The sequence below is a fragment of the Penaeus vannamei genome, chromosome 24 (assembly GCF_042767895.1).
Source record: "Penaeus vannamei isolate JL-2024 chromosome 24, ASM4276789v1, whole genome shotgun sequence".
Taxonomy (NCBI): domain Eukaryota; kingdom Metazoa; phylum Arthropoda; class Malacostraca; order Decapoda; family Penaeidae; genus Penaeus; species Penaeus vannamei.
In genome coordinates this window covers 15,851,061-15,858,560 of record NC_091572.1, presented here as the reverse complement: position 1 = coordinate 15,858,560, position 7,500 = coordinate 15,851,061, and positions in this window count along the sequence as shown.

The window sequence follows — 7,500 nt, the reverse complement described above, 5'->3', positions numbered from 1 at the left end:
AGAGGGGATTTGTGTGAGTATTCAAGTAGGAGCAGTAGACAGGGTGGGGTATGTTGGTAGGGTGTAGGAGGAAGGGGGGGAGGGAACTTGTGGATGAGGAGGTTGGATGTCTGCAAATACTTAAAATGTAGGAGTAGGAGCAGAGGGATTGAGGGAGTGGAGTGTTTCTTTGGGTCATCTTTTGGAAGTTTTGGATGTATTCAAGGGTTTCTGGAGGGGAGTTGGGTGAAGAGGACCGAGAAGCAAAGGTTCTCTTATGAGGAGGAGAAGAGGAGATAGATATCTGAGGAGCAGACGAAGAGAAAGATGTCGGAGATGATGTAGTAGGAGAGGGTGGAGTGGAACGTTCAGGTGGCGGAAATCACAAAGAATCAATCCCATAGAGTTGTTCGTAAACGTCATAGAAGGGATATTAGTATCAGTGGTCGGAGCCGTGGTCGAAGGAGGGGCAGGGGTCGTAAAACCATCAAATTGGTGAGGGGGCAAGCTTTAATGCCCCTATTAAAAGTAAAGAATCTTCATTTTGGCTATGGCAAGCCTGAATAAAATGGGGAAAAGAAATGGTCTACCACTCAGGGTTCCCATAAGGGGTAAGGGCTAGGCAATTAACCAAGAGAATACCGTGCACATGGCTCCCAGAGGCAGTTCATGACTGACATAAAGCCAGCCTTTCATCCTTTCAACACAGCTCTCACAACTTAGGAATGGGATAGTTGAAGGGGATGAAGATACAGAAGAGGAAAGGAGAGAAGAAAAGACCAAGAAAAATTAGTTAAGGCAAGGGCTAAGGCCCAAGGTAGGGATGATCCCCTACCAGGGGCCACAGTCTCCGTCTCCTAAGCCCTCCCATGACAACAACGAGCAAGGTACTGGTTAATGGTTAAAAGCTAAAAATCAAAATAAATGTGCTAGACAACTAAGGTCATATAGCACTGTACGAATGGTTAATGGTTAAAAGCGAAATAAATGTGCTAGACATCTAAGGTCATATAGCACTATAGGAAGGTATAGTAAAGGGGGAAGTCAGGTGATAGTTGCTATGCGTCAACTATCTAGAGTAATGTTGAAAGGTTGAAGATGGGTAAGGGTTGATGAGGGAAAAATTATGGTGGTTTAGGTAAGGGAGTTAGATCAAGTGAAGGATATTTATGCGTCTGAGGAAGGAGAACAGGTTGTCAAGGCAGAAGCTGTGGGATTCTGTAAGGATGTCTGACATGTTGGGAGGTCGGTGAAGGGAGGATAGGTGTGGAAAAGCAGAGACATGCTGTATTAAAGCGTGGACAGGACAAGAGAATGTGTGGGACTGAAAGAGGGACGTTACATAGAGGACATAGGGGCGGGTCTGAGCGTGACATTAGATAGGCGTGTGTTAGGCGAGTGTGGCCAATACGTAATCGTGTGAGGGCCGTCTCCCAACGTCTGTTTTTGTGAAATGGAGCTGACCAAGAGGAGATTGATAGTTTTACAGTATGTAATTTATTATTGTGGAGGCTTGACCAGAAAGATTACCATCGGGAATACAAGAAGGTTTTAAAGCGGTAGGGGAAGAAGGGGTGGAGCGTTCCGTCTGTCTACTGCGGGTAGTACGGGGAGGGAGAGGGGATGGTGTTGGGGCTGTAGTTCAGATTGGAGCTGTGGTTGAGATTGGGGTGTTTGGATTTAGAATGGCAAAAAATTAGACTAGGGGAGGTCGAATGTAGAAGTGGAAGTGGTGGAAGTAGGGAAGTAAGTAGGTATAGGGGAGGGTGCAGGAACATCTTGAGGTGGAGGGGGAGGGGCAGAGCGAGCGACATTACTGGAGTAGGGAGTCTAAGAGAAACCTTGACGGCGCGCTTCCTGTCTGGCTTCACGTAGAGTAAGACTATTTTTGTATGAGAGAACTGCTACCTCAGACTTGAACTTGTAAGTGGGACAGCCTCTATAAAATACATTATGGGGGCCGCCGCAGTTAGGACTTGTGCGTGTTTGTGCAGGCCAGTTTGATCTGTTATGGCCGGGTTGGGCACGGAGGGGGCATCGGGCTGTGAAACGGCAGTGTTTGGCAGGATGTCCAAATCGCCAACAATTTTGACATTGACGGGGAGGAGGTTGGTATGGTTGAACAGGGAGGGATGGTCCACCAATGTAGATACGTAAGGGAAGGTCATGTGTACTGAAAGTAATTTTGGCAATGTTGATCGGTTTCTTTCGATGACCTCTAGGAGGAATGGAGTAGCAATGTACTGATTTCACATCCTGGTCTTTGAGGCAGCCAAGCAAGTCTTCTCCACAATCTGACCAATCTTTGGTATCGACTGGGCAGTTTGCTGGGGAGATAGAGACAGTTCCGGTACAAGTATTAAGAGTTGGATGAGGTTCTGCAGGGATGGGGTTGCCAGAGAGATCAGTTACTTTTGATAATGTAGAGCTTCAGCTTCAGATCTGACTGTTACGAGACAGGATCGATCGCGTCGGGTACGGAAAGGGACTCTGCCTACATTTTGGAGACATTGTTAAAAGAGAAGAGTGTTGCCTCGGTAAGGAGCTGTAGGGGGATCACAAAAAATCGGTCCCATTTACCTGAGCTAAATAGAGTAGTTAAGATATTTGTAGGGTTAGTGATGGTAGAAGGACGGGGGCGTGTGGAAGTGGGTGTTGTTGAGGGGGTAGTATTACTGAGAGATGGAGAATAAGGCTGAAAGGTAGTAATAAGGGAGGTTGGGGTGTTTGATGAAGGTTGTAGGGGTAGAGTTGATCAATTTGAGGAAGTTGGGAGGGTAGGAATGTCTTCTGGAGATCGAGTCTCTGCTTGGGTGGGTAATGCACTAGTCGGCATTGAGGGTAGTAGTTTCAGTGTTCGGAGTCATGGTCAAAGGAAAGCCTGTGGGGCTATTTGATGAAGGGGTTAGCCTCATTGCCCCTAATAGGGATATTACATCTTCATTACTAGCCATGGGAAGCCTTGATTATGTAAAGGGAAATAAACAGTCCACCCCCAGTGGCCTGTACGGGGGTAAGGGCTAGACAACTAAATCGGGAGTACCGTGCCCATGGTTCCCGCAGGCCGTTCAGAACTGGCACAAGGTCATCCTTTCATCCTTTCAGCACGGCTCTTACACCTTAGGAAGTAGATAGTAGATGGGATTGGAGAAGGGACGGAAACAAAAAGCTGGAGAGGGAAAAGACCATGCAAAATTAGTTGAGTCGAGGGCTGAGGCCCTAAACAGGGTAGATCCCTGCATTGGGTCTCAGTTTCCGTCTCTTAAGCCCCCCACGACAACAACAGGCAAGGGATTGGGGGGGGGATGGGATTGTGGAATAGTTAGTTTGGTAAGGGAAAGTTGGTGAATTGATCATAGCATCGGAGAGAAGGGCTCGACGTCAAGAGAAGGGCTCGATATAGAGAGAGGGACGGCATGCCAGATTCAGCATACGGGCTCTCAACTGGAGAGGAGCGGAAAGCGCTTAGGGATAAGCAGAGACCGCTGTGGTGGATTGTATCAAGGTAAGCAAGAAGGGAGGTTGAGGCAGTGGAGTAGATATGGCATCCATAATCTAGAGTGGAGAGGATCACGGTAACATGAAGATGGAGGAGAGTTTTGCGATCTGAGCCCCAGATGTGGGAAAGAGTTTGTAAGATTCGGAGGCGACGTTGAGCTGTTTCTTTAATGTACAAGGTATGGACTCGCGAGGACAATTTGGAGTCAAATATAACGCCTAGGAATTTGCCAGAAGAACGGTATTGGAGTGGAGCGTTATATAAGAAGAGTGGGGGTTCGGGGACCGTACGTGAGCGGGAGAATAGGATGAGGAAAGATTTGGAGGTAGAGAAGCGAAAGCCATGGTTAGTGGCCCAAGAAGTTACTGCAGACTGAAGGAATTGACAGAGATCTGGTATGGATGTGCCAGATGCATAGATGCTTAAGTCATCAACATATAGTGATGCCCGGGCTCTTAGTGGTAGGACTGAGACTGTCATTTACAGCAAGAAGGAATAAAGTGGTACTAAGCACACTTCCTTGTGGGACACCTTCGAACTGAGGAAAGGATGATGACGTGGAAGAGGCAATTTTGACCTGGAAAGTACGTTTAGAAAGGAAAGATTTTATGAAAACGCCCATGTTTTTCACGTAAACATAGGGAGGACAATTGTTGGAGGATATGGTACTGCCATGTCGTATCATATGCTTTTTCTAGATCAAAGAATATGGCTAATACGGATTCATGGCGTGCAAATGCAGATGTAATAAATGTCTCGAAATGGGCAAGTGGGTCTGCTGTACTTCGGGCACGTCGGAAACTAAACTGGGAGGGGGAAAGGAGATTATGAGATTCGAGATACCACATTAAGCGGAAGTTAACCATACGTTCTAGTAGGTTGCAAAAGCAGCTAGTTAGAGCTATGGGGCAGTAATCTTGGGGTAGGGTACCTGATTTATTGGGTTTTAAGAAAGGTAGGATAAGAGCATCTCGCCAATGAGAAGGAAAATTTCCTGACGTCCATATGTGGTTGAAAATAGTTAAAAGGAAGGATAGAGAGGAAGATGGGAGGTGTCGGAGCATACGATAGTGAATACCATCAGGGCCTTCATGAGTGTTGCAACACGACTGTAATGCAGCGTTGAGTTCTTGAGGTGGGGTGGGGGGGCTGAGCGAACGATGTTACTAGAATATGGAGTATGAGAGAAACCTTGTCGACGTGCTTCCTGTCTGGCTTCACATAAAGTGACCATTTTTGAATCTGAGAGTTGCTATCTCAGACTCAAACTTGTAAATGGGACAGTAGTTAGCACATGTACGTGTTTGTGCAGAGCAGTTTTATCAGTTATGACCGGGTTGGGCACATAGAGGGCATCGGGCTGTGGAACGGCAGTGTTTGGCAGGATGTCCAAAGTGCCAATAGTTTTGACATTGACAGGAAAGGGGTTGGTATGGTCGAACAGGGAGGGATGGTCCACAACTGTATATACGTAAGGGAAGGTCATGTGTACGGAAAGTAATTTTGGCAATGTTGATCGGTTTCTTTTGTTGACCTCTAGGAGGGATGGTGTAGCAATGTACTGATTTCACATCCTGGTCTTTGAGGCATCCTAATAAGTCTTCTCCATAGTCTGACCAATCTTTGGTATCGACTGGGCAGTTTGCTGGGGAGAGAGAGAGAGAGTTCCGGCACAAGTATTCAGGGTTGGATGAGGCTCTGCAGGAATGGGGTTGCCAGAATGATCAGTTAGATTTGATAGTGCTATAGATTCAGTTTTTGATCTGACTGTTACGAAATGAGAGCGATCGCGTCTGGTATAGAAAGGGACTCTGCCCTATTTTTTTTTTTTTTTTTTTTTTGGGGGGGGAGGGGGGCATTGTTGAAAGAGAAGAGTATTGCTAGAGTAAGGAGCTGTAGAAGGGATCACAAAAAATCGGTCCCATTTAGCTGGGCTAAATAATTTAAGATATTTGTAGGGTTAGTGGCGGTGAATGGTCGGTGACGTGTGGAAGTGGGAGTATTATGGAGTGATGGAGAATAAGGCTGTAAGGTAATAATAAGGGAGGATGGGGTGACTGATGAAGGTTGTGGGGGTAGAGTTGATGAATTTGAGGAAGTTAGGAGGGTAGGAAAGTCTTCTGGAGATCGAGTCTCTGCTTGGGTGGGTAATGCACTAGTAGGCATTGAGGAGTGGGGAGTGGGTAGTAGTTTGTGGTCAAGGAAAGCCTGTGGTCGGGGAGCCGGTGGGGCTATTTGATGATGGGGCAAGCCTCATTGCCCCTAATAAGGGTATTACATCTTCATTACTAGCCATGGGAAGCCTTGATTAAGTAAAAGGAAATAGTCCACCCCCAGTGCCCTGTACAGGGGTAAGGGCTAAACAACTAAATCTGGGGAGTACCATGCCCTTGGTTCCCGCAGGCCGTTCAGGACTGGCACAAGGTCAGCCTTTCATCCTTTCAGCACTGCTCTTACACCTTAGGAAATAGATAGTAGAAGGGGATGGAGAAGGGACAGACACAAAAATCTGGAGGGGGAAAAGACCATGCAAAATTTGTTGATTCGAGGGCTGAGGTCCTAGGCAGGGTAGATCCCTGCATTGGGTCACAGTCTCCCAAGCCCCCCCCATAACAACAAAGGGCAAGGGACTGGCGGGGAGAACACTGTACTGATATTACATCGCAGTCTTTGAGGCAGCCGAATAAGTATTCTCCACAATCTGACCAATCGATATCCATAGGGCAGCTCGCTGGGGAGATAGACAGTTCCAGTACAAGTATTGAGAGTTGGATGAGGTTCTGCAGGAATGAGATTGCCAGAGAAATCAGTTAGATTTGATAGTGCTATGGCCTCAGTTTCAGATGTAACTGTAACAAGACGAGAATGATCGAATAGGGACTCTGCCTACTTGCTCTTGGAGACATTGTTGAAAGAGAAGGGTGTTGCCCGAGTAAGGAGATGTAGGGGGATCACAAAAAATCGGTCCCATTATGCTGGGTTAAATAGAGTATTTAAGATATTGTGGGTTGTAGAAGTCCGGGGACGTGTGGAAGAGAGAGTATTGTTGAGGGGGCAGTATTACGGAGATATGGAGAATAAGGCTGTAAAGTAGTAATAAGGGAAGATGAGGTGATAGGTGAAGAAGGTTGTGGGGGTAGAGTTGATGAAGTTGGGAGAGTAGGAGTCTCGATTTGGGTGGATAATGCAATAGCAGGCATTGAGTGGGTAGTAGTAGTTGTGTTCAGAGTTGTGGTCAAAGGAGAGCCTGGGGTCAGGGACCTGGGAGAGTTTGAATCGGTGGGGCTATTTGATGAAGGGGCAAGCCTCGTTGCCTCTAAAATGGGTAGTACTTCTTCATTCCCGGCCATGGGAACCTTTGACTATGTTGGGGAAATAAACAGTCCAACCCTCAGAGTCCCCTTGAGGGGTAAGGGCTAAACAACAAAACGGGAATACCGTGCCCTTGGTTCCCTCAGGCCGTTCAGGAATGCCACAAAGTTGGCCTTTCATCCTTTCAGCATGGCTCTTACACCTTAGGAAGTAGATAGTAGAAGGGGTTGGAGAAGGGATGGAAACGAAAGAGCTGGAGGGAGAAAAGACCATGCAAAATTAGTTGAGTTGAGGGCTGAGGCTCTAGGCAGGGGAGATCCCTGCAATGGGACTCCATCTCCGAAGCCCCCCCACGACACCAATGGGCAAGGGATTGGGAAGGATCTAAATATGAAGCATTTCCTTTAAAACTTTACTGAAATTTTACCACAGTTGGAACATTCAATAAGTTGGCAATGATTGCAGGGTATAACTTGGGTACTGTGTTACGGGTGAGTCTGGGGCATGTTTTACTCGTATTAAGTTAATGAAAATGATGGGATAGTAAGTGCATTATCCACTTTGTCATTTTATTTTCAATAAACATAGGAATAATTCTTGTAATTAGTTTTTTATTGCCTCTTTCACATTACTTAGAACTTGTTATGTAATACTAGAATCTTAATTTTCATTCGTAAATCTAATATAAAGTGGGAGAATATTTACTTTGC